The sequence below is a fragment of the Pan paniscus genome, chromosome 18 (assembly GCF_029289425.2).
Source record: "Pan paniscus chromosome 18, NHGRI_mPanPan1-v2.0_pri, whole genome shotgun sequence".
NCBI lineage: Eukaryota > Metazoa > Chordata > Mammalia > Primates > Hominidae > Pan > Pan paniscus.
This window is the reverse complement of record NC_073267.2, coordinates 16851780-16877903: the sequence shown is the minus strand read 5'-3', so window position 1 is coordinate 16877903 and position 26124 is coordinate 16851780.

Below are 26124 nucleotides of genomic sequence, written 5' to 3'. Positions count from 1 at the left end.
ACAGCAACCTCTGCCTCCCAGGTTCAAGTGATTCTCCTGTCTCTGCCTCCCAAGTAGCTGGGACTACAGGCGCGTGCCATCACACCCGGCTAATTTTTGTATTTTTAGTAGAGATGGGTTTTCACCATATTGGCCAGGCTGGTCTCGAACTCCTGACCTCGTGATCCACCTGCCTTGGCCTCCCAAAGTGCTGAGATTACAGGAGTGAGCCACTGCGCCTGGCCCGGTTTCCTGGTTTTGAATTGGGAAGAGTGAGATGAAAACAGGACTCCCTGCAGAACAAATGGCTTCTCCAACAAATTGTAATGGAATTTTACATGAGAGGAGCCAGAAAACTGCTGCTCAACTAGTCAGCCAAAAAATATGGAGTACCTACTATATTTCAGGTGCTGTGCAAAGTGCTGGGGGAACCATGGTGAACAAGACCTATGCATCCAGCTCTTCAGGACTGAACACTGGGTGCCAGGAGACTGCATTTCACACACATCAAACTGGCAAAGATAAAAAGTCTGACAAAACCAAATGTCGGAGAAACTGGAATTCTCATGTACTGCAAGTAAGAGTGTAAATTGGTACAACTGTTCTGCAGAGCAACTTGGTGAAATTGAGTAAAGTTGAAGAAGGATAACCCCCACAGCCCAGCAATTCCACTCCTAGGTACATACCCTAGAGCAGGAGAAGCTCTATCAGTTTGCACAAGGAGAAATGTACAGGAATATATATATATCTGAGATGGAGTTTTGCTCTTGTTGCCCAGGCTGGAGTGCAGTGGTGTGATCTTAGCTTATCGCAACCTCCACCTCGCAGGTTCAAGAGATTCTCCTGCCTCAGTCTCCCAAGTAGCTGGGATTACAGGCATGCGCCACCACACCTGGCTAATTTTGTATTTTTAGTAGAGATGGGGTTTCTCCATGTTGATTAGGCTGTCTCAAACTCCCAACCTCAGGTGATCTGCCCACCTCAGCCTCCCAAAGTGCTGGGATTACAGGCATGAGCCACCGTGCCTGGCCTGTACAGGAATATTTACTACAGCACTGTTTGTAATAGAAAAATAGAAACAGGTCAGGTGCGGTGGCTCAGTCCTATAATCCCAGCAGTTTGGGAGGCCAAGGTGGGTGGATTGCTTGAGCTCAGGAGTTGGAGCCCAGCCTGGACAATATGGTGAAACCCCATCTCTACAAAAAATACAAATATTAGCCAGGCATAGCGGTGCAAGCCTGTTATAATCCCAGCTACTCAAGAAGGCTGGCGTGGGAAGATCGCTTGAGCCTGGGGGGTCGAGGCTGCAGTGAGCCATGATCACAACACTGCACTCCAGCCTGGGTGACAAAGTAAGACCCTGTCTCCAAAAAAAAGAAAGAAGAAAAAGAGGGAGAGAAAGAAAGAGAGAAAAAGAAAGAGAAAGAGAAAGGAAGGAAGGAAGGAAAGAAGGAAGGGGAGGAGAGGGAGATGGAGGGGAGGGGAGGGGAGGGGAGGGGAGGGAAGGGAAGGGAAAGGGAAGGGAAGGGAAGGGAAGGGAAGGGAAGGGAAGGGAAGGGAAGGGAAGGGAAGGGAAGGGAAAGGAAGGGAAGGGAGACGGCCAGGCTCAGTGGCTCACGACTATAATCCCAGCACTTTGGGAGGCCAAGGTGGGCGGATCACCAGAGGTCAGGAGTTCAAGACCACCCTGGCCAGCATGGCAAAACCCCATCTCTACTAAATATACAAAAATTAGCCAAGTGTGGTGGTGGGTGCTGTAGTCACAGCTACTCGGGAGGCTGAGGCACGAGAGTCACTTGAACCCAGGAGGTGGAGTTTGCAGTGAGCCGAGATGGCGCCATTGCACTCCAGCCGGGCAAAAGAGCGAGACTCTGTCTCAAGAAAAAAAAAAAGGAACCTAAATGTCCATCTGCAGAATAGATAGATTAATTATGATTGAGTTCTACCATGGATGCTAGTACTAACAGATTAACACTAACAATAGTAGAAAATAAATGAAACATAACCTGTATCAACATTAATACTTTGCAAAATCGGCCAGGCCAAGTGGCTCACGCCTGTAATCCCAGCACTTTGGGAGGCCAAGGCGGGCAGATCACCTGAGGTCGGGAGTTTGAGACCAGCCTAACCAACGTGGAGAAACCCCATCTCTACCAAAAATACAAAATTAGCCGGGCATGGTGGCGCCTGCCTGTAATCCCAGCTACTCAGGAGGTTGAGGCAGGAGAATCACTTGAACCTGGGAGGCGGAGGTTGCAGTGAGCTGAAATCACACCATTGCACTCCAGCCTGGGCAACAAGAGTGAATGAAACTCTGTCTCAAAAATAAATAAATAAATAAATAAATAAATAAATAAAAATAAATTGCAAAATCATAACAATGAACCAAAAAGCAAGCCATGAGAACAATACATACAGCGGTAGTCTATTTAAAGTGTTTAAATATGCAACATAATGTTATATGTTGATAATGGATAACATATATTCAATAAGAATACAAAATAGGCATGAAATATAAGACACAACTGCAGGATAGAGATCCCATTGGGAAGGAAGGAAGAGAGAAAGGAGCACGAGATTAAGAGGGGTCCACAGAAGGACTTGATTGTCTTTGTTATATTTTTTAAACTGAGTGATGGGTAAATGGTTGTTCACTGTACTGGTCTTTATAGTTTTTTGTGTACCTGAAATAGTTCAGAATAAAATTATTTTAGGTCACTTTTTTTCTAGGTTTTTTTTTCTTATTTCTTTTAAGGAAAGCAACACTAGAGAATAAAATTATTTTAAATAATCCACTTTGAGTAATTAATGTAAAATTACAAATGTGCAAAGCACTGCAAAGAGGGACTACAGGGTATCATAAGAGATCTGACAAATTATTCTTCCTCTATCTCAACCCTGCCCTTAATCTGGCTTCTTAAAAGTCTTACTATTAACCCCAGCCAATTATAAGTTATTTTAGGTCAGGTGTGGTGGCTTACACCTGTAATCCCAGCACTTTGGGAGGCCGAGGCAGGCAGATTGCTTGAGACCAGGAGTTCAATCCCAGCCTGGACAACATGGAGAAACCCTGTCTCTACTAAAAATACAGAAATTAGCTGGGCGTGGTTGCATGCACTTGTAATCCCAGCTACTCAGGAGACTGAGGCATGAAAATCGCTTGAACCCAGGAGGTGGAGGTGCAGTGAGCCAAGATCATGCTACTGTACTCCAGCCTGGGTGATAGAGTGACTCTGTCTCAAAAAAAAAAAATTATTTAAAAAAAGTTATTTTATTTTTGTTTGTCCATATTCTCTAATTTTTCTACCCAGAAGATATGCCACTTATATTTCAAAATATCTAAATGATATTTTTAAACAAGGCAATCAAAATCAGCTTACAAAACTTTGCATAGGATATCTCAATGTTCTATGTATCTAGTATATGCCTATAAGTATAGCTAAATAAGGGGAGGGGAATTCTGGGAGGATTTACATTAAGAAGTCAACAGTCATTATTTCTAGATGGTGCAAGTATTGGAAACTTGTTATTTGCTTCTTTTGTTTTTGTTTTGTTTTGTTTTTTGAGACAGAGTCTTGCTCTGTCGCCCAGGCTGGAGTGCAGTGGTGCGATCTCGGCTCACTGCAAGCTCTGCCTCCCGGGTTCACACCATTCTCCTGCCTCAGCCTCCCGAGTAGCTGGGACTACTGGCGCCCGCCACCACACCCAGCTAATTTTTTTGTATTTTTAGTAGAGACAGGGTTTCACCATGTTAGCCAGAATGGTCTCGATCTCCTGACCTCGTGATCCGACCACCTCAGCCTCCCAAAGTGCTGGGATTACAGGCGTGACCACCGCACCTGACCTCTTTTTTTTTTTTTTTTTTTTTTGAGATGAAGTTTTGTTCTTGTTACCCAGGCTGGAGTGCAATGGTGTCATCTTGGCTCACAGCAACCTCTGCCTCCCAGGTTCAAGCAATTCTCCTGCCTCAGTCTCCCGAGTAGCTGGGACGTGCCACCACCCCAGCTAAATATATATATATATATATATATATGGTTAGTAGAGACAGGGTTTCTCCATGTTGGTCAGGCTGGTCTCGAACTCCCGACCTCAGGTGATCCGCCCACCTCAGCCTCCCAAAGTGCTGGGATTACAGATGTTATATGCTTCTTATATAGCAATATCCATTGTTTTCATCAATTCATTTCCTTCTCCTCTTTCTTTTGGAACAGAATCACCACTTCCTGTGGAGGACCTATTTAAGTGGACAATTCCTTGATTTCATCTCCCCTGGCCATTGACTCACTGATCTGGCCAATCAGAGCACCTCATCCCCAACCACAGGGATTGGTTCAAGGATGCACAGGTGGTACATCCCCAAGCACAGGGACTGGTTCAAGGATGCACACGTGGTACATCTTCAGCCAATCAAGTCCCTCCCTGAGACTTTCCTATCTGAGCACTGGGAAGAGACTCTTCCTTTCTAGTAGCGTTGTTCAGTTGGTGGAGAGTAATCTGGAATTGATAATGTCTACCTTTTCCACCATCTGGAGAAGGCCTATTCATGAAATAGAGACAGAGCAAGCAAGACGGCATTCCACTAATAACGTTTGAGCCCTGGATACAGCCATGCCTGATCCACCTCTGTGACAGCCTTGTTCTGTGGGCCAATATATTCTCTTGAATCATCTAAACCAGTTTGCAATTGATTTCTGACACTTTCAGCTGAATGAGTTCTGACTTTTTATATTTTTTCTGTTAGCTTGACTATATTCATCGCTCATGACTTCTGACTTTTACACTTTCATTTTGTTCCCATCTATTTTCTATATTTTCCACAATGAGCTTGTATCACACGTAGAATATGTCTCAGGCTCTCTTTTTTTAAGCAATAAAAGAAATGGCAGATTAGCATTTGTCTGCAGAGGGCTGGCTCACAGACACTTTTCACCTAAGGTATAGGTTGGGCCTGCCTAATCTGGGGGACACCATGGGTTGCCTCTGGCTCCTCTGAGGTCCCCAGGCCTGACTCACTGCTTCCAAACTAAAGACTTTACTCTCCCAAATCAAGAGCACTGCCAAAGACACCTTTGCTGGTTTCCCCCCCTCACACCCCTTGGTCCCTGCTTTAAAGTGGTAATTAGCATAGGGCTGGGTGTCTTTTTCCCTGTGGGAGAAACATTCCTTAACAGTGTGAAGTGGAACAGAGTGTGGGTGGCCTTAACAAGGAGCTAAGGAAGCTTATGTAAGTGGCATTATTATATATGATTATATCACCGGTATAAGAGAAACTCATTCCTGTCTGGGTGTTATACCCATCATATTGTTTTAGGCTTAAGTGGAAAGAAATGATGAGGAAAAACCATGAGAGCCTCCAGCAACCCAAGGTTGTTCTTGCTCCTTCTCTCAACCCCAGAATAACATCAACACTTACTCAGCCTTACTATGTTCCAGACACTGTCCTAAACTCCTTCTGTATATTAAATCCTCATTGAAATTTCATGAGGGGAGAATCATTATTATCCCCATTTTACAGATGGAAAAACTGAGTTACCAGGAGATTTCATAATTTGCCCAAGATCTCATGGCTGGCAAGTGGGAGAGCCAAGATCCCAACCCATGCCATCCAATCCCAATGTCCACATTCAAAACCTCTCAGAAAAGACAACACTGAAGCTGTGCACAAAACCAAAAATCAACCAGCCAGGTCTCTCCATGTCGTCAAATACACAACAAATTTATTAATGGGTTTTGGGGGGTGGGAAAATCAACCTCACTGGGGTTTTTGGGGTGGTTTTGGGTTGGGTTTGTTTTTTTGTTTTTTTTTTTGAGACGGAGTGCTAGGATTACAGGCATGAGCCACCACGCCCAGCTATTTTTCAAACCATTTTAGATGGTTCATGTGCTTTCTAGTTTACCATAGTCCCCACCACTCTCTAATGTCTTACACTTGGCCCACATCACTCATTTACAGGGAATCTGACTGAATTAGCAGCCTCTGATGCAGGGAATGGTTGATAACAAAAGGAGAAGAAAACTTTCTTGTTGGCTTCGAAAGAATAACTGGGTAATCATAATAGTTAAAATATGTTGACAATTTATGCCAGATCTTGTACCAAGTGTTTTACACACCTTGTCTCATTTGATTGTAGTAACAATCCCATGAGAGGTTAAGTGATGCGTGGCCACAAGAATGCACCTGCCACCGACCTCCAGCTATGGGGAACATAAGAGAGCAAGGGCCCAGCTAGATTTAAAATCCATCTCACCCATCAATAGTGTATGGCAGCAGAGAAACTAAGGCAGCTCATTCCTAGAAAACACAGGCGCCCTTGACAACTGACTTTGGAAACCCCAATTTTCTTTAGACCGTACAGCATGGACAGTTCCACCAACATTCTCTCTTCTCCTCCCTTGGAGTCAGGCTTCATCACTGTCTAACTCCTTTCACACAAGGGTTTCCCCTAACAAAACCCTTGCATGTTAGGCCAGGTGCGGTGGCTCACGCCTGTAATCCCAGCACTTTGGGAGGCCAAGGCGGGTGAATCATGAGGTCAGGAGATCGAGACCATCCTGGCTAACACAGTGAAACCACGTCTCTACTAAAAATACAAAAAAATTAGCTGGGCATGGTGGCAGGCACCTGTAGTCCCAGCTACGCAGGAGGCTGAGGCAGGAGAATGGCATGAACCCGGGAGGTGGAGCTTGCAGTGAGCTGAGATCGTGCCACTGCACTCCAGCCTGGGCGACAGAGTGAGACTCCGTCTCAAAAAAAAAAAACCTTGCATGTTGAGTCTCAAAGCAAGCTCTGCTTCTCGGAGGACCCAGACTGACACAAGGAGATTTCCTAAGGCCTCACACCAAGCAAGGATAGAACCAGGTTTGGAACTGAGGCCACAAGCCAGAACTCTGAACCACTACCTCAAAATTTTCTTGTCCATGGATTCTTATTTTCTCAAACTTCTTGGTCCAGAACACCAGAACAGCTGGAGATTTCCATCTGGATCCAAGAGTGAACCAAAGGCAAAAGGGACAGTTTTTTGTTTTTGTTGTTTTGGCTGGGTTAATAGCTTTATAACTTTTTTTTTTTTAGACAGTGAGTCTCCCTCTGTCACCCAGGCTGGAGTGCAGTAGTACTATCTTGGCTTGCTGCAACTTCCACCTCCCTGGTTCAAGTGATCCTCCTCCCTCAGCCTCCCAAGTAGCTGGGATTACACGCACATGCCACCACACCCGGCTAATTTTTGTATTTTTAGTAGAAACGGGGCTTCACCATGTTGACCAGGCTGGTCTCCAACTCCTGACCTCAGGTGATCCGCCCACCTCGGCCTCCCAAAGTGCTGGCATTACAAATGTGAGCCACCACGCCCAGCCTGATAGCCTTGACACCTCAAAATATCTAGCAAAGACAAACATAAAACCCAGATAAAAATGTATGTTGCCAATTCTGAAGACATTTCTATTTGTATTTACCAATAATTTTAAAGCTAGCTAGTTTCGTAAAGATTAACTTAAGTCACGTGAACTTGAAAATTGCTTGGACTTATTAAGTTGTGAGCACTCTCTTACTTATAAGCCAATGTGGTAGGCACAACATATAACAGTAAGTCTACATACAAATAAACACATTTAGACATGTATACACACACACAAATGAAGATCCAAATGGCTTTTACCTTGGAACTCTAGCCATGAGATAGCAATACAAGCTCGCCGGTTTTACATGGTTATACTCTGTTTGCCCCAATAGGTAATCCAATGAAGGCTGTGAACCAAAATTTTGGGGTAAAGCAGTTTCCATGCCAGTTTGATTTTTAAATTCCAAAGAACACCGGGGCCAAACAGCACCAAAAGAGAGCACCACATGCTAACCAGGCCTGACCCTGCTTAGAACAGCAGCACAAAAGCTTGGATACATACAACACCATCCCACTTTCCCATTCAACAACAAACTCCAGATTCCAAGCAATATTGGGGACAAACTATTGCAAAAGAATATCAAGCATTTCCTCCTTAGATTATTGGGGTCAAACTGATACCAGTGGTTGAGGATGCAGCCAAGCGGGGGATCAGGTAGCATAGATGGAGTCTTTCCCATTATTGTCTCCTGGCTGGAACGCCAAAATATGTTACCAGTGGAGGGTGTCCAGGTTCTTGGCAGTTTGAACAAAGACTCAGACAAAACATACAAAGCAATGAAAGAGTAAATCAATGAAAGCACAGATTTGCCAGATGCGGTGGCTCACGTCTGTAATTCCAGCACTTTGGGAGGCTGAGGCAGGTGGATCACGAGGTCAGGAGATCAAGACCATCCTGGCTAACACGGTGAAACCCCATCTCTACTAAAATACAAAAAATTAGCCGGGCATGGTGGTGAGCGCCTGTAGTCCCAACTACTCGGGAGGCTGAGGCAGGAGAATGGCATGAACCCTGGAGGTGGAGCTTGCAGTGAGCCGAGATTGCACCACTGCACTCCAGCCTGAGCAACAGAGCGAGACTCCATCTCAAAAAACAAACAAACAAACAAAAAGAAAGCACAGATTTATTGAAGCAAAAGTACACTCCACAGAGTGGGAATGGGCTCAAGCAAGCAGCTCAAGAGCCAAGAGGGAGAGTTTTGAACCCCCAAAGCCAGGCACAATATTCATTCCTAGATCCTAGTAGGCTCCACAGCAATCAGGAAAGTGCATCGGCTGCCCAGAGCACAAGAAGGAAACACAGGTAACTGACAAGCGGACATATGTCTATGATTCTCCTTTCCTATAGTCCTGCAGAAAAGTCAGCCCCTCCCCCAGGACTGGGGCAACACAAGGCCATGAACAATAACAGAGAGCACTTGAGTAGGAGTCTGGGGATGCACCCAGCCTGCCCCACAAAGATGAAGCAGATAGCAGGGTGAAGAGCTTTGTAGTCCATGAAGTATTTTCATGTCCACTATCACACTATTGGATTCTTTTGTCCACTATCACACTATTGGATTCTTTTTTTTTTTTTTTTCTGAGATGGAGTCTTGCTCTGTCGCCCAGGCTGGAATGCAGTGGCCTGATCTCGGCTCACTGAAACCTCTGCCTCCCGGGTTCAAGCAATTCTCCTGCCTCAGCCTCCCAAGTAGCTGGGATTACAGGCATGTGCCACCACACTCAACTAATTTTTGTATTTTTAGTAGAGACGGGGTTTCTCCATATTGGCCAGGCTGGTCTTGAACTCGTGACTTCAAGTGATCCACCTGTCACGGCCTCCCAAAGTGCTGGGATTACAGGCATGAGCCACTGCGCCCAGCCTGCTCTACACTTTGAGGCCTGCTTTCTGTTAGCTCAAATAAAGAAAAGTCTTAGAAACATACTAGTATCAAATTGAGCTATTCTCCTTGGTGTAAGCAGATTAAAAGGGAACTGAAATGAGATTGATAGTTTCACTTCAAAATGCATCCCAGACCAGAGCTCTTCCTAACCTCAGCAGGGGTACCACCTTACTGCAAGTCCCCATTATCTCTCTCCTAGCTTTTAGCTACTCAAAATGTGGTCCAGGACCAGCAGCACTGGCATCACCTGGGAGCTAGTCAGAGATGCAGACTCCAGACGCAGACTCCAGGGGCAGGAGGCTGAGTTTTAACAACCGCTGCATGAAATTCTCATGCATGGTTAAAATTGAGAACCACTGCCCTAGATTACAACAACCTTCTAAGGGGTCTACATGATTCTATTCTGCCCACTACCCTGCATCCACCAACATGCCTTAGAGGTAAGAGGCAGGACTCAACTCCAGAGGCGGGGCTCAGACACCAGACCAAATTGAAGACTAGCTATAAAACAGGGCCCCTCTTCCTCCCCCTCCCCTCCCCCTCCCCTCCCCCTCCCCCTCCCCCTCCCTCTCCCATCTCCCTCTCCCCTCTCCGTCTCCCACTTTCCACGGTCTCCCTCTGATGCCGAGCCAAGGCTGGACTGTACTGCCGCCATCTCTGCTCACTGCAACCTCCCTGCCTGATTCTCCTGCCTCAGCCTGCTGAGTGCCTGGGATTGCAGGCGCACACTGCCACGCCTGACTGGTTTTTGTATTTTTTGGTGGAGACGGGGTTTCGCCATGTTGGCCGGGCTGGTCTCCAGCTCCTGACCGCGAGTGATCTGCCAGCCTCGGCCTCCTGAGGTGCCGGGATTGCAGATGGAGTCTCGCTCACTCAGTGCTCAGTGTTGCCCAGGCTGAAGTGCAGTGGTGTGATCTCAGCTCACTACAACCTCCACCTCCCAGCCGCCTGCCTTGGCCTCCCAAAGTGCCGAGATTGCAGCCTCTGCCTGGCCACCACCCCGTCTGGGAAGTGAGGAGTGTCTCTGCCCGGCCGCCCAGTCTGGGAAGTGAGGAGCGCCTCTTCCCGGCCGCCCATCGTCTGAGATGTGGGGAGTGCCTCTGCCCCGCCGCCCCGTCTGGGATGTGAGGAGCGCCTCTGACCAGCCGCGACCCCATCTGGGAGGTGAGGAGCGTCTCTGCCCGGCCGCCCCGTCTGAGAAGTGAGGAGCCCCTCCGCCCAGCAGCCGCCCCGTCTGGGAAGTGAGGAGCCCCTCCACCCGGCCGCCACCCCGTCTGGGAGGTGTACCCAGCAGTTCACTGGGAGTGGGCCATGGTGATGATGGCGGTTTTGTCAAGTAGAAAAGGGAGAAATGTGGGGAAAAGAAAGAGAGATCAGATTGTTGCTGTGTCTGTGTAGAACACATTTTGTTCTGTACTAAGAAAAATTCTTCTGCCTTGGGATGCTGTTAATCTATAACCTTACCCCCAACCCCGTGCTCTCTGAAACATGTGCTGTATCCACTCAGGGTTAACTGGATTAAGGGCGGTACAAGATGTGCTTTTGTTAAACAGATGCTTGAAGGCAGCATGCTCCTTAAGAGTCATCACCACTCCCTAATCTCAAGTACCCAGGGACACAAACACTGCGGAAGGCCGCAGGGCCCTCTGCCTAGGAAAACCAGAGACCCTTGTTCACATGTTTATCTGCTGACCTTCCCTCCACTATTGTCCTATGACCCTGCCAAATCCCCCTCTCCAAGAAACACCCAAGAATGATCAATAAATACTTAAAAAAAAAAAAAAAAAAAAAACGGGGCCAAAGTGGAAGCAGCTTTCCAACAGACACTCTCACCAGCGTGGCATGTCAGTTTACCATTGCCATGGCAACACCCAGGAGTTATGCCCCTTTCCATGGCAATAACCCAACAACCCGGAAGTTACCACCTTTTTTCTAGAAATGTCTGCATAAATCCCCCCTTAATTTGCATATCATTAAAAGTGGGTATAAATATGACTGCAGAACTGCCTCTGAGCTGCTACTCTGGGCACACTGCCTATGGGGTAGCCCTGCTCTGTGAGGAGCAGTCCCTCTGCTGCTGCTGTGCACTGCTGCTTCAATAAAAGTGTCTAGGCCAGGCATGGTGGCTCACACCTGTAATCCCAGCACTTTGGGAGGGGGTGGATCACCTAAGGTCAGGAGTTCAAAACCAACCTGGCCAACATGGTGAAACCCTGTCTTTACTAAAAATACAAAAAAATATTAGCCAGACATGGTGGTGGGTGCCTGTAATCCCAGCTACTCTGGAGGCTGAGGCAGGACAATCATTTGAACCCAGGAGGCAGAGGTTGGAATGAGCAGAGATCTTGCCACTGCACTCCAGCACAGGTGACAAGACTGAAAACTGTCTCAAAAAAATAAAAGTGTCTACCACTACCGCTCACCCTGGAATTCTTTCCTGGGTGAAGCCAAGAACCCTCCCAAGCTAAGCCCCAACTTTGGGGCTTACTTGTCCTGCATCACCTTCTCCACACAGCAGCCAGAGTCGTCTTTCTAAAAGCATAAATTTTACCATGTTGCTTCCCTGCTTAACCTCCATAGGCTTTCACTGGATTTAAAATAAAATCCAAACTTCTTCCTTTCCCTGCAAGAGTCAAGAGTTTCCCTCTCTGAAATCTATATCTTACCACCATCCTCCTTCATGCTGTGCCCCAGACACTCCAGCCTTGTGCAAGTCCCTCACATTGCCCCAGGAACACTCCTTCCTCCAGGCCTTTGCAGGTATTGTTCTGTCTGCCTGGAAACCTACTCAGCCAGCATTCCCATCGTTCACTCCCTCATTGCATTGAGTCCCTAACCAAATCCTACCTCCTCAGAGGACAAGACCCTGACCACTCCCATCACAAGGATGCCCCTCTTAGTGTGACCAGCTCATCCCAGTTTGTCCAGGGCTGCCCCAGCCTTAAAACTGAATGTCCCCAGCAAACTGGTGGTTGTCCACCCTGCAGTCCCCTCCACTCTCTGTGACATTGCCCTACTTTGTCCCCCATCATGTAGCATCTTCATATCTGTTCTTATTTGCTCTCCTGCTCCCTCACTAGAATTGGAACCCCATGAAGGGCAAGGAGTTCAAGATGTTCTGTTCACTGCTGTATTCCTGGCACCTAGAACAGTGCCTGGCATATAACTGGCACCTAATTCATATGATCGACAAAAATATCAAAAGAATGAGCATCGTGGCCTATTTAACCTATTGCTCACAGTTTAGTTGTTTCTCCTGTTTGGCAGCAATGCATAAGGCTCTCTCCAGATTTAAAATTATTTCCTTGGGCTAGATTGCCAAAAATTGATTTATTGGGCCAATGAGGATGCCCATGTTGAAGGTTTTGCTACCCAGTGTCAAACTGTTTCCCAAAATAATCAGATTTCCAATTCCCACTGCCAGGGTTCTTGCACCTATTTCATTCCACCAAGGCCAAAGCCAGGATTCTCATTTGCAGAATCTTTATGAGGTGAAAATATAATGGTTTGTTGTTTTAATTTGCATTTCTTTGATTACTAGTTAGGCTGACTTTTCCCATGTGCTTAGCTAATTGCATTTTCTCTTTAGTGAGTTGACTGTTCACACCCCTTTGCTTGTTTTTCTACCCAGATTCAGGGACTTGTCTTAGTGATTTGTTTGAATTCTTTGAAACATAATTATGTTAGCCCTTTCCCTTCACACATTGAAGACTTCATTCTATGCATTTTCTGGTCTCTTGTCAATTGTGTCCCTTCCATATTTCCTTACACCTTTTTACATGTTTACACCTCATTTTGCACTTCTCTTTTCACTTATCTCTTTTAGTTTTGTTTTGTTTTGTTTTTTTGGTTTTTTTTAAAAACACAAGGTCTTGTTCTGTCACCCAAGCTGGAGTGGCACCATCAAAGCTCACTGCAGCCTCAAACTTCAAACTGCTGGGCATAAGCAATCCTCCCACCTCAGCCTCCCAAATAGCTGGGACTGCAGCTGTGCGCCACCACATCAGGCTAATTTTTTGTTTTTATTTTTGCAGAAACAGGGTCTCCCTATGTTGCCCATGGTGGTCTCAAACTCCTGGCCTCAAGTGATCCACCTGCCTCAGCCTCAAAAAGTGCTGGGATTACAAGCATGAGCCACTGTGCCTGGCCCAGATTTTCTTTCATAGTCAGTTATTGAACAGGTGCTTAGAGAAACTGTCTTATGGTTTTCCATCTCATTCAGAGGAAGACATTTTTATCACAATCATCTATAAGGCCTTTCATGACCTCTCCCTTGCCCCCACCCATATGACCTCTTTGACCTCAGTTCCTGTCTTTCTGCCCCTGGATCTCCCTGCTGTGACCTTTCTGGCCTCCCCGCTGGTCCTCAAACACAGACACTCATTGCACTCTCTCCTCAGAGCCTTTGCACTAACATTTCCTCTCCCTGGAAGGTTCTCTCCCCAGGTGTCTATCCGTCACTTCCTTCAGGTCCCTACTCAAAAGTCACATCAATAAGTTCTTCTGGGAAGGCGTGGTGGCTTGTGCCTGTAATCCCAACACTTTGGGACGCTGAGGCAGGAGTATCACTTGGGCCTAGGAGGTTGAGACCAGCCTGAGCAACATAGCAAGACCCTGTCTCTACAAAAAAAGAAAATAGCCGGGTGTGATGGCACACACCTGTAGTCCCAGCTACTCAGGAGGCTGAAGTGGGAAGTTCACTTGAGCCCACAGTTCAAGGATGCAGTGAGCTATGATTGCACCACTGCCCTCCAGCCTGGGTGACAGAGTGAGACCCTGTCTCTAAAAACAAATAAATAAATAAGCTATTTCCTGGCCACCTTATCTAAAATCTCTGTCCCTGTGGTAGACAGAATAATTCACAACTACCCCCTCCCCAAATATGTCCACATGCTGATACCCAGAACCTGTGAATGTTACTTTACATGGTAAAAAGGAGGTTGCAGATGTGATTAAAGTAAGGATTTTGAGATGAGGAGATTATCTAGATTATCTGTATGGCTCAATCTAATTGCAAAGGCTCTTATAAAAGGGAAGCAAGAGGGTCAGAGACTGACGAGTGATGTAGATCAGAATGACGTAGGGCCATGATCCAAGGAATGCAGGAAGCCTCTAGAAACCAGAAAAGGCAAGGAAATGGTTTCTCCCCTAGAGCTTCCTGAAGAAATACAGCCCTGCTGATCCATTTTAGAGTTCTGACCTCCAGAACTATAAGATAACACATATGGGTTGTTTAAAGCCCCTAGATTCATGCTGTAATTTGTTATAGCAGAAAAAACTAGGAAACCAATATCCCTAACATCCCCTCATCCTCCTTCTCTGCTTTGTTTATCCTTAGCTTTCACAGCTCTCTAAGTTCCTATAATATTATCTATTTCTTTTTTACTTTTTCCTACCGCAGTAGAATCTCAGCTCCACGAGGGCAGGGGCTTTTGTCTGTTTTGTTCACTGTTATATCTCCAGTACCTTGGACAGTGCTTGGCACACTTAGGTGCTCACTGTGCTGAGTGAATGGATAAAGGAAGGAGAATGAAGGAACCTTTTGCTTTCTTTTTATTTCGAGATGGAGTCTTGCTCTGTCACCCAGGCTGGAGTGCAGTGGTGTAATCTCAGCTCACTACAACCTCCACCTCTTGGGTTCAAGCGATTCTCCTGCCTCAGCCTCTGGAATAGCTGGGATTACAGGTGCCTGCCACTACGTTCCACTAATTTGTTAATTAGTGGGGTGTGGTGGTGCATGCCTGTAGTCCCAGCTACTCAGGAGGCCGAGGCAGGAGGGCCACTTGAGCCCACAAGGTTGAGGCTGTGGTGAACTATGATTGTGCCACTGTACTCCAGCCTGGGCAAGAGAGTAAGAGCCTGTCTTTAAAAAAGGAGAGAACTAGCTGGGCGCAGTGGCTCATGCCTGTTACCCCAGCACTTTGGGAGGCTGAAGTGGGAAGATCACCTGAGGTCAGGAGTTCGAGACTAGCCTGGCCAACATGGTGAAACCCCGTCTCTACTAAAAATACAAAAATTAGCTGAGCATGGTGGCGGGTGCCTATAATCCCAGCTACTCGGGAGGCTGAGGCAAGAGAATCCCTTGAACCTGGGAAGCAAAGATTGCAGTGAGCCGAGATCAGGCAATTGCACTCCAGCCTGGGCGACAAGAGCTAGACTCCCCATCTCAAAAAATAAATAAATAAATAAAAATAAAAAATGAAAAAGGAGAGAACTGAACTGACATTGTTGAATACCTATTGTGTGCCAACACTACACTTCAGATATTCAATCTCACTGAAACTTCGCAACTAGTCTGCAAGATGGGCATTATCGCCACCCACTGCTCCACTGCCCTGAACTGCCCTTCCCTGATTAGGGAAGCCAGTTTCCCTACTGGGAGTGAGAAATGGCTAACAGAAACCCTTTGGGAAAACCCCACTATGCATTTCAGTTACCTTCAAAGACATCCACCTGGGAGGCTGTCTGCTGGCTCTTCCTGCTCACTTTTCTTCTCCCTGACCTCCTTCTTTCCCTCCCACTCTCTCCTCCTCTCCTTTGCCCTCTCTTTCCCCCTTCTCATCCTTTTCCAGGAAATCCTGGAGCCACTTTGCCAGTCTGTTCAGATCCTGCCAAAGTCTTGTCTCAGAGATTTTTTAACACAGGAAAATCTGTGTTTTCCCCCACAGGAATGGGTGATGGCAGATGGCTGCACAGATCCACTCTGAAAAGGGGAGGGCCACCTCCCACAGGCCCCGCCACATCTAGACTCCAGCTTCCTGAGACATGAATCAGAGGAACTCAGCAATGGAACTCCCAGAAAAATCCATCTGATAACTTCAGCTTTCAAGATGTTCTTGCAGAAGATGGGGACAGAGCTCTGGACTTACCCAAATACCGTGGTAGAAAGTCTAAAAGACTGGGTTCACAGGGCTAGGCATGGTGGCTCACAACTGTAATCCCAACATTTTGGGAGACAGAGGTGGGAGGATCACTTTGCCACAGGAGTTTGAGGCCAGCTAGGCAATATAGTGAGACCCCCATCTCTACAATAAAAATCTAAAAATTAGCCAGGCATGGTTGTGGGCACCTGTAGTCCCAGCTCCTCAGGAGGCTGAGGCAGGAGAATCGCTTGAGCCTAGGGTGTTGAGGCTGCAGTGAGCTATGATCACACCACTGCATCCCAGCCTGGGTGACAGAGCAAGACCCTGATATACATACATACATATATATATATAGAGAGAGAGAGAGAGAGAGAGAGAGAGAAAGAGAGAGACTGGGTTCACATCCTGACCCCAGCTCATAACTTCATGACTTCAGGCAAGTTGCTTAATTGCTCTGAGTCCAATTTCTTCATCTGTAAAATGAATGTAATGATTCTTTCTGGAAAGGTCACCACAAGGATTAATAAAAACATCACTAGCACCATGTCTTGCATACAGTAAATGCTCAATAAGTGGTAACAATAATCAGTGATCTGTCAACTCCTTGAGGTCAAGGACCGTGGCTGAGAATGTCTCATTCCCAGCCTGTATTAGTCAGGGTTCTCTAGAGGGACAGAACTAATAGGATATATGTGTATATGAAAGGGAGTGTATTAAGGAGAATTGACTCACACAATCACAAGGTAAAGTCCCACGATAGGCCATCTGCAAGTTGAGGAGCAAGGAAGCCAGTAGTGGATCAGTCCAAGTCCCAACACCTCAAAAGTGGGGAAGCAGATGGTGCAGCCTTCAGTCTGTGGCCTAAGGTCCGAGAGCCCCTGGCAAACAGTGGTGTAGGTCTAAGAGTCCAAAAACTGAAGACTTTGAGTCTTATGTTGAGCAGGAAGCATCCAGCATGGGAGAAAGATGAAGGCCAGAAGACTCAGCAAGTCAAGTCCTTCCATGTTCATCTTCCTGCTTTTATTCTGGCCATGCTGGCAGCTGATTAGATGGTATCCACCCAGATTGAGGGTGGGTCTGCCTTTCCCAGTCCATTGACTCAAATGTTCATCTCCTTTGGCAACACCCTCACAGACACCCAGGAACAACACTTTGCATCCTTCAATCCAATCAAGTTGACACTCAGTATTAACCATCACACAGCCCCATCCCCAGTGCTCAGAGTTTTGTAGATTCTGAATAAGTATTGGTAATATATACACATTCATCTTTTTCTTTAAATACATATAATGATGCTGAGCTCCCTCCAGACAAATGAGAACTGATGTGTTGCTTCTTAGGTGCCAGGACCGGGATGAGGGAGAGGCAAGTGAGACATTCTTCCCGGGAGCAAAATTTAAGGAGGCACCAAACACCCAGTCATCAAGATAAATAACACTTGGATGCAATATGTTTAAAAATGAAAAAGAATGAAAAAATTAATGCAAAATTAATGCAAAAATACCCATGATAAACAAATATCACAGTCTTCAGGAAATTATTGGTATTACTAACTTTTCTTTGGCCCCTGGCACCAGAGTGCCAGGCATCATTGAAGTGTTTTTAAAATACAAACTCATTCTTTTTTCTTCTTCTTCTTTTAAGACAGGGTCTCACTACATCACCCAGGTTGGAGTGCAGTGGCTCACTGCAGCCTCAAACTCCTGGGCTAAGTGATCCTCCCACCTCGGCCTCCTGAGGAGCTGGGACTACAGGTGGATTCCACCATGCCCAGTTAAGTTTCTTTTTTTTTTTTTTGAGATGGAGTCTCTCACTCTGTCACCCAGGCTACAGTGCAATGGCATGGTCTCGGCTCACTGCAACCTCTGCCTCCCAGGTTCAAGTGATTCTCCTGCCTCAGCCTCCTAAGTAGCTGGGACTACAGGCACGTGCCACCACACCCGGTTAATTTTTCGGCTAATTTTTGTATTTTTAGTAGAGACGGGTTTCACTATGTTGGCCTGGCTGGTCTCAAACTCCTGACCTTGTGATCCACCTTCCTCGGCCTCCCAAAGTGCTGGGATTGCAGGCATGAGCCACTCGACCTGGCAACTTTTTTTTTTTTTTTTGTAGAGACGGGATCTCACTATGTTGCCCGGGCTGATCTCAAACTCCTGGCCTCAAGTGATCCTCCTGCCTCAGCTTCCCAGAGTGCTGGAATCACAGGTATGAGCCACTGCACCCACCCATTCCATCCTTATAACAAGGCTGCGATGTAGCCATTTTTTCAGATGAGGAAAGGGAGGCCCAGGGAAGTGAGATAACTTGCCCAAGGTCATTCAGCTTGTAAGTGGCAGAGCTTGGACTTGAACCCAGGCAGTCTTCATTCAGAGTCCAGGTTCCTAACCACTCTCCTGTGGCTGTATGTGATATATCTCTGCCCAAAGGGTCCTGTGTCAGTACATCCTAGGCTCTGACCAAAGCTTTGGTGTTTGAGCAGTACCCTCGTCCTTTCATTCAAATTGCAGACATGCAGGGGCCCCTGCCATGCTCCAGCCCCTGGGCTGGACTCTGCAGACAGAGAAATAGCTACAAAACAGCACCTGTTCTCAGACGCGCCAGTGTCTCACATGACAAGTGTCGGGCTCCTGTCGACTGCTCTGAGAGACCTGGACAAGTGGTCTGTGAGGCTAGAGGAGGACATGACTAATTCTGCTTTAGCCAGGGGGTCCCTTGAAATTCAGAGGAGCTTTCCGGCTTCCCCATTCTGTGACAACTGACGCACTTTTGAGAGATGAGTAAGAGGTTGTCAGCCAGAGAAGACAAAACAGTGCTGTCCCCATTTGACAAAGACGGAAACTCAGCTCCAAGGCACACCACTTAAGTGTGCCTCGAGTGACACTGTGACGACCTCTCCATGTTTACTTCCAGTTCACTGTGGGTGGCTAACTGGCCCTCAACTCTTCGATCAAGACCCTGAATGAACGGCACAAAATGATGCTTAAGAGCATTAAGTCAGAGAGCTATGAACCCAGTCCACACTCAGCACTTTTTAAACTGGGTGACCTGAAGCAAGCCACATAGTCTCTCTGAGCCTGTTTCTTCATCAGTATAATAGGGACAGGGATGCTGACCCCACAATCGTTGTGGGGATTAAATAAAATAAAGTACTTAGCACAGTTCCAGAGAAATGGAAAGCACTCAATATGTGGTAAATACACATTTATCACAAATACACAAAAACCCATTAGTTTCAAAAATGGGTTGCAAGCCAGGCACGGTAGCTAAAGTCCCATCTCCTCAAGAGGCTGAAGAGAGAGGATCACTTGAGCCCAGAAGTTTGAGTCCAGCCTAGGCAACACGGCGAAACATAGTCTCAAACAAAAAAAAAAAAAAAAGGAAAAAAATGGGTTGCAATGTAACCTGTGCTTATACAACAGTCCAGCAACTCAGTCCCTTGATGAGAAAGTGAAATTGCCTGTTGGATGTAAGGAGCAGTAAGCTCGTTGAGAAATTCAAGCACAAATATGGCATTCACCTGAAAAGCTAGGGCAGCTAAGGTCGCACATTAGAATCACCTGTGCGCACTCCCAGGGAGTCTGTTTTCATTGGACTGGAGGAGGCTCAACTGCATTGTTTTGTAAAGTTTTCCCAGGCGATTCCATAGGCAGCCAGGGGTGAGAGCGCCCCAGAGAATGGGAGGGAAGCAATTACTCTGGGGCAGAGGTTCTGACAGAGGGCAGGAGCCGGTAATGACCTGGTAACAGATTTATGGATGTCCACTTGAACTAATGTTCATTCACAACACCTTCCTGTTTCATGCAATTCTTTTTCTTTTTTCTTTTTTTTTAACGTGAGACAGAATCTTGCTCCGTCGCCCAGGCTGGAGTGCAGTGGCGTGATCTCAGTTCACTATAACCTCTGCCTTCCAGGTTCAAGCAATTCTCCCTGCCTCAGCCTCCTGAGTAGTGGGGATTACAGGCACCCACCACCATGCCCAGCTAACTTTTGTATTTTTTAGTAGAGACGGGGTTTCCCCATGTTGGCCAGGCTGGTCTCAAACTCCTGACCTTAGGTGATCTGCCCACCTTGTCCTCCCAAAGTGCTGGGATTACAGGTGTGAGCCACTGTGCCCAGCCTGTTTCATGCATTTTCTATGTGAATATTCTATATCATCATCTTAGGTTTTTATTGTGGGGAATTTGAAACATATACTAAGTAAACAGTATACTGTGTACTGTGTCTGCCTGGGTCGTGACACAGTTCCCCATACCATCAACTCACAGTCATTCGTGCTGTGTCCAAACGTCAAGACTTTGTCTAGCTCCACCAGTATTTTAAAACAAATGCCAGCATGAAATCATTTTATCTCTAAGTATTTTCATGTGTAACTCTAAAAGAAAAGGGTTTTTTTTTCTCTCTGAAACAGAGTTTCACTCTTGTTGCCCAGACTGGAGTGCAGTGGCAAGAACTCGGCTCACTGCAACCTCTGCCTCCCAGGTTCAAGCAATTCTCCTGCCTCAGCCTCCTGAGTAGCTGGGATTACAGGCACCTACTACCACGCCTAGCTAATTTTGTATTTTTAGTAGAGACGGAATTTCACCATGTTGGCCAGGCTGGGCTTGAACTCCTGACCTCAGGTGATCCACCCACCTCAGCCTCCCAAACTGCTGGGATTACAGGCATGAGCCATCGCGCATGGCCAAAAGGGCTCTTTTTTTTTTTTTTTTAAATAAAACCTCCCTATCACCTAGGAAATGAATCATTCCTTAATATCTGCAAATGTTCAAATTTCAAATTATCTCATAGATAACTTCTTAACTCTCTCAGGATTTAAATAAGGTCTGCATATTGGCATTTGGCTTCTTTGTCTTCTAAGTCTCATATGTATGTTCAATTTCAGTGCCTCTCACACATCAATATGCATATGAATTCCTGATGATCTGGTTAAAATGCAGATTCTAACTGAGTAGGTCTGGGGTGGGGCTGGAGTTCTGTATCTCTGACACATTCCCAGCAGATGATGCTGTGATGCTGGTGCATGGACCATACCCTAAACAGCATAATTCTACTTCATGATAAACGAAAATCTTTTTTTTTTTTTTTTTTTTTTGAGATGGAAACTCACTCTGTTGCCCAGGCTGGAGTGCAATGGTGTGATCTCAGCTCACTGCAACCTCTGCCTCCCGGATTCAAATGATGATCGTGCCTCAGCCTTCTGAGTAGCTGGGATTACAGGCATACACCACCATGCCAAGCTAATTTTGTATTTTTAGTAGAGACAGGGGTTTCTCCATGTTGACCAGGCTAGTCTGGAACTCCTGACCTCAAGTGATCTGCCAGCCTCGGCCTCCCAAAGTGCTGGGATTATAGGAGCAAGCTGCCATGCCTGGCCCACAGTAAAAGAAAATCTTCTATTAAAAAAAGGAATGTTGACATCTTGTGGTGGTAGGGGGCCAGCTTGGTATAAAATCCTGGAAGGCAAGCTGCTGCTGGCTGGGAAGGGGCCTTGCCTTCCCCTGAATTGCAGTTGCTAATCACACCTGCTATGGGTATTTAAATGTAAAAGGCAACACCTGACCCTCCAGAATTGGTACCTGACACCCTGGCCACTCGAGAGTTTATCCCTGCAGGGTCTGGCCATCCCAAAACTAGAGGCCCCCTTGTCAAGATCCTCAGAACCTCTGGAAGTGCATTGATTTGTTCAGTTTCTGGCAGGCAGACAGAAACACAAGCTGCAGAAATAAGGCAGTTACCTTTTCTCGCAGTTATAGGTTTAATTAAAAAGCCTCATGCTGCCGGATTCCAAGCACCCTCCACTGATCTGCGAGACCTATTGATTGCCTAGCTCTCCCTGCGAGACATAGCAGAGAGAAGACTTTATCTTCCTTTAATCAGACCTGCTTCCTTCCAATCTGGCTCCAACAGGGCTGCTGAGTTCTTGTGTAGAACGCTTCCATGGCCCCACCTTCATCCAGCCCCGAATACAGTGCGTAGAGCCAGCATCAGCTACAGAGAGCTGTGATCTGTGCTCGCAGTGTAGCAGGAGAGATGGCATCATCATCATCATCACCATGGCCAGCACAAATGGAACATACACCACGTACCAGGTGCCGAGCTGATACTTCAAATACATTCTCTCGTCTTATGCATCAATATTGTTCATTTCTGTCTGTATTATCACCTAATTGCCCTATTTAATGTCACCTGCACCAGGCATTTGTTCCCTTTCATATCACCTGTACTATTTTCTTCATTGCCCTTAGTATTATCTGAAACCGTTATTTACTTATCTGCCTCATTATTCATTGTCTCTGCCCCCGAACTGTAAACTCCAGAGGGGCAAGGATTTTGCCCTTCTCATTCGGTCCAGCATCCTGGCACCGAAAATGGCCCTGAGCACATCAAAAGTTCTCTATAAATGTGTGTTGAATTTGATTTGTCACATTTACTCTTCCCAGCACCCTAGGAGCTCACTGTCTTACACGCATTTTACAGTTGAGGACACTGAGACTCAGGAAAGAAAAGGAATTTACCCAAATGCACCCACACAGGAAGCTATAGAGCAGAGATTGAAACCCATGTCTAGCCTGGGATGGTGGTTTATGCCTGTAATCCCAGCACTTTGGGAGTCTGAGGCAGAAAGATCACCTGAGCTCAGGAGCTCAAGACCAGCCTGGACAACACAGTGAGACTTTGTCTCTACAAAATAAAAATTTTTAAAAAGCCACAAAAAAGCAGGGCACAATGGCTCACACCTGTAATCCTAGCACTTTGGGAGGCCAAGGAGCGGGGGTGGGGGGGGGCATATCACCTGAGGTCAGGAGTTCGAGACCAGCCTGACCAACATGGTGAAACCCTGTCTCTACTAAAAATGCACAAATTAGCTGAGCGTGGTAGCACATGCTGTAATCCCAGCTACTTAGGAGGCTGAAGCAGGAGAATCGCCTGAACTCGGGAGGTGGAGGTTACGGTGAACCGAGATCATGCCACTGCAATCCAGCCTGAACGACGAGCAAGACTCCGTCAAAAAAAAAAAAAAAAAAAAACTCACAATAAAGAAAGAAACTCAAGTCTATATAACTCTAGCAAGGGCCAGTAACCTGCGGTCAATGAACTCAATGAACTCGGAAGAAAAAATAGACCTCTTAATTTTACTAACATCAAACTGCAATGTAGCAATTCTTTCCATTATGAGCATAGGCATCAAACTGCAATGTAGCAATTCTTTCCATTATGAGCATAGGCAGCAAACTGCCGTCGTGTCAACAGAACCTGTAACTTTGTCACCAACAGGAATCACAGATATTTTCATGTCCTGTTACATTTGTTGCAAAGATGTTGGAATATCATTTACACTCATCACTGCTTTAAATTGCAATCGTAATAATGTTGCCAACCCACCATCAGATCGCCTTATTTGGTGTGTTAATAAAGAGGCATGGGTATTGCTATATCACAGTTTGGCTTTGTAATATTTTTGTAATAATTTTGTAATATTTATATCAGCTGTATTTCCATATAATCAGTTGTCTTCACAAGCCTTTGGATTTCATATTTAGAAACATTGCTCAGAGGCTGGGAGCAGTGGCTCACACCTGTAATCCCAGTGCTCTGGGAGGCCAAGGCAGGCAGATCACTTGAGGCCAGGAGTTCAAGACCAGCCTGGCCAACATGGTGAAACCCTATCTCTACTGAAAAACACAAAAATTAGCTGGGCGTGGTGGTGCATGCCTATAGTCCCAGCTACTTGGGAGACTGAGGCAGGAGAAGCACTTGAACCTGGGAGGCGGAGGTCAGTGAGCCGAGATGAAGCCACTGCACTCCAGCCTAGGTGACAGAGGGACACAGGGACACTCCGTCTCTAAAAAAAAAAAAAAAAAAAAAGGCCGGGCGAGGTGGCTCACACCTGTAATCCCAGCATTTTGGGAGGCCAAGGCGGGTGGATCACCTGAGGTCAGGTGTCTGAGACCAGCCTGGCCAGCATGGTGAAACCCTATCACTACTAAAAATACAAAAATTAGCCGGGCGTGGTGGCAGGCACCTGTAATCCCAGCTACTCAGGAGACTAAGGCAGGATAATCACTTGAACCCAGGATGTAGAGGTTGCAGTTAGCCAAGATCATGCCACTGCACTCCAGCCTCAGTGACAGAGCGAGACTCTGTCTCAAACAAAAAATGAAAGAAAAGAAAAGAAAGAAAAGAGAAGAAAAAGAAACATTGCTCTGAGAAGGGTAATAGGCTTCCCCAGATACCAACAGGGCCCACAGTGCAGAAAATATTCAGGACTGGGCTCTAAAGCCCATGCTCAGACCACAGGCTGCAAATAACGTGTGGCTCAGACAGAAGAGAAACATGAAAATGACCGCAGGTGAGTTTCCAGCTCTCCTCCCTCCAAGGGCAGGGATGCTGAGGCTCAGTGTGGGGATGTGACCTGGGAGGACACATAGCAAGGTAGAACCTGGGTCTGAACTGGACTCTGAATTGTCCCATTAGCAGCCTGGCACCTTTTCAGCTGCACCAAGCTGCCACCTAAGGACACAAAGCATTCCACGCTCAGACGTTTGTGGGCTGTAGCCCATGGTGATGAGCCACTTGGAGGCAGTTTGTGCAGTGGAGAAGGCTCTGGTTCACTGACCTGCAGTGACTGGTAGTCACTTGTTCACACAAAACAGTCATTATTCGCTCACACACTGCCAGCAGGATGTAGATCAGTTCAGTCACCTTGAAAGGCAATTGGGCAGAGCCTGGTAAAACACGGGGTTGGGTTCTTCTTTTGGCCCAGTCATTGCAACACCAACATCCCCAATGTACACCCCAGAACAGCAGGTCTCAACCCTGAATGCACATTTCGAAGCACCCTGGAGCTTCTAAAACTGCCGACGCCTACCCTGAACCCTTCAACTAAGAATTTGGGGAAAGGCAGAGTTGGTGTGATTGTAAAAAAAAAACGTTCAGGTGATTCTGTCTGCAGCCAAGCTGAGAACTACTGGCCTCAGGAAACACTTCACGGTAGTACACAGAGGCCTACGCGGCGCACGCACTGAAGTGCTATTTTCAATAGCAAGGCAGTAGACGCAACACAAATGCCCATCAACACAGAAATAGCTTGAGAAAACAAAAGGCAATTAATAACATAGTGAGATGCTATGCAGAAGGCAGGAGGAATTAACTAGCTCTCTATGTATCAGCGAGGATTGGTCTCAGAAACACAGTGTTGAGTGAAAAAAATTCAAGTTGCAAACTATACACATAGCGTGCTATATCTTGAGGTTTTCAGAACAAAACTAAAGATGCATACAAATGGATGCAGAAGTATTTGAAGGTCCTTAAGGATACACGATGTTCATAAAAACAAGGGCTGGCCGAGCGTGATGGCTCACACCTGTAATCCCAGCACTTTGGGAGGCCAAGGCAGAAGGATCACTTGAGGCCAGGAGTTCAAAACCAGCCTGACCATCATGGTGAAACCCTGTCTCTACTAAAAATACAAAAAATGTAGCCAGTCATGGTGGCACATGCCTGTAATCCCAGCTACTCAGGAGGCTGAGGCAGGAGAATTGCTTGAACCCAGGAGGCGGAGGTTGCAGTAAGTTGGTATCATGCCACTGCACTTCAGCCTGGGAGACAGAGCAAGACTCTGTCTCAAAAAAATAAAATAAAATAAAAAAGCGACAAGGTGCAGGAACTTGGTGTGATCACTAAAAGGACTTGAGTTTTCCGTTTTTTTTTTGTTTGTTTGTTTGTTTTTGAGATAGGATCTCACTCTGTTGCCCAGGTTGGAGTGCAGTGGTGCAATCATGGCTCACTGCAGCCTCGAACTCCTGGGCTCCAGCCATCCTCCCACCTCAGCCTCCCAAGTAGCTGGGACTAGAGGCATGCACCACTAAACCTGGCCCACTTTTGCATTTTTTTAAAAAAGCAAAATATGTATATTTTTTACAGAAGGAATTAAAATTGATTATAAACATTAGTATTTTTTAAAAATCCCAGTGCTTTCTATGTATTATTATACTAGGCTGA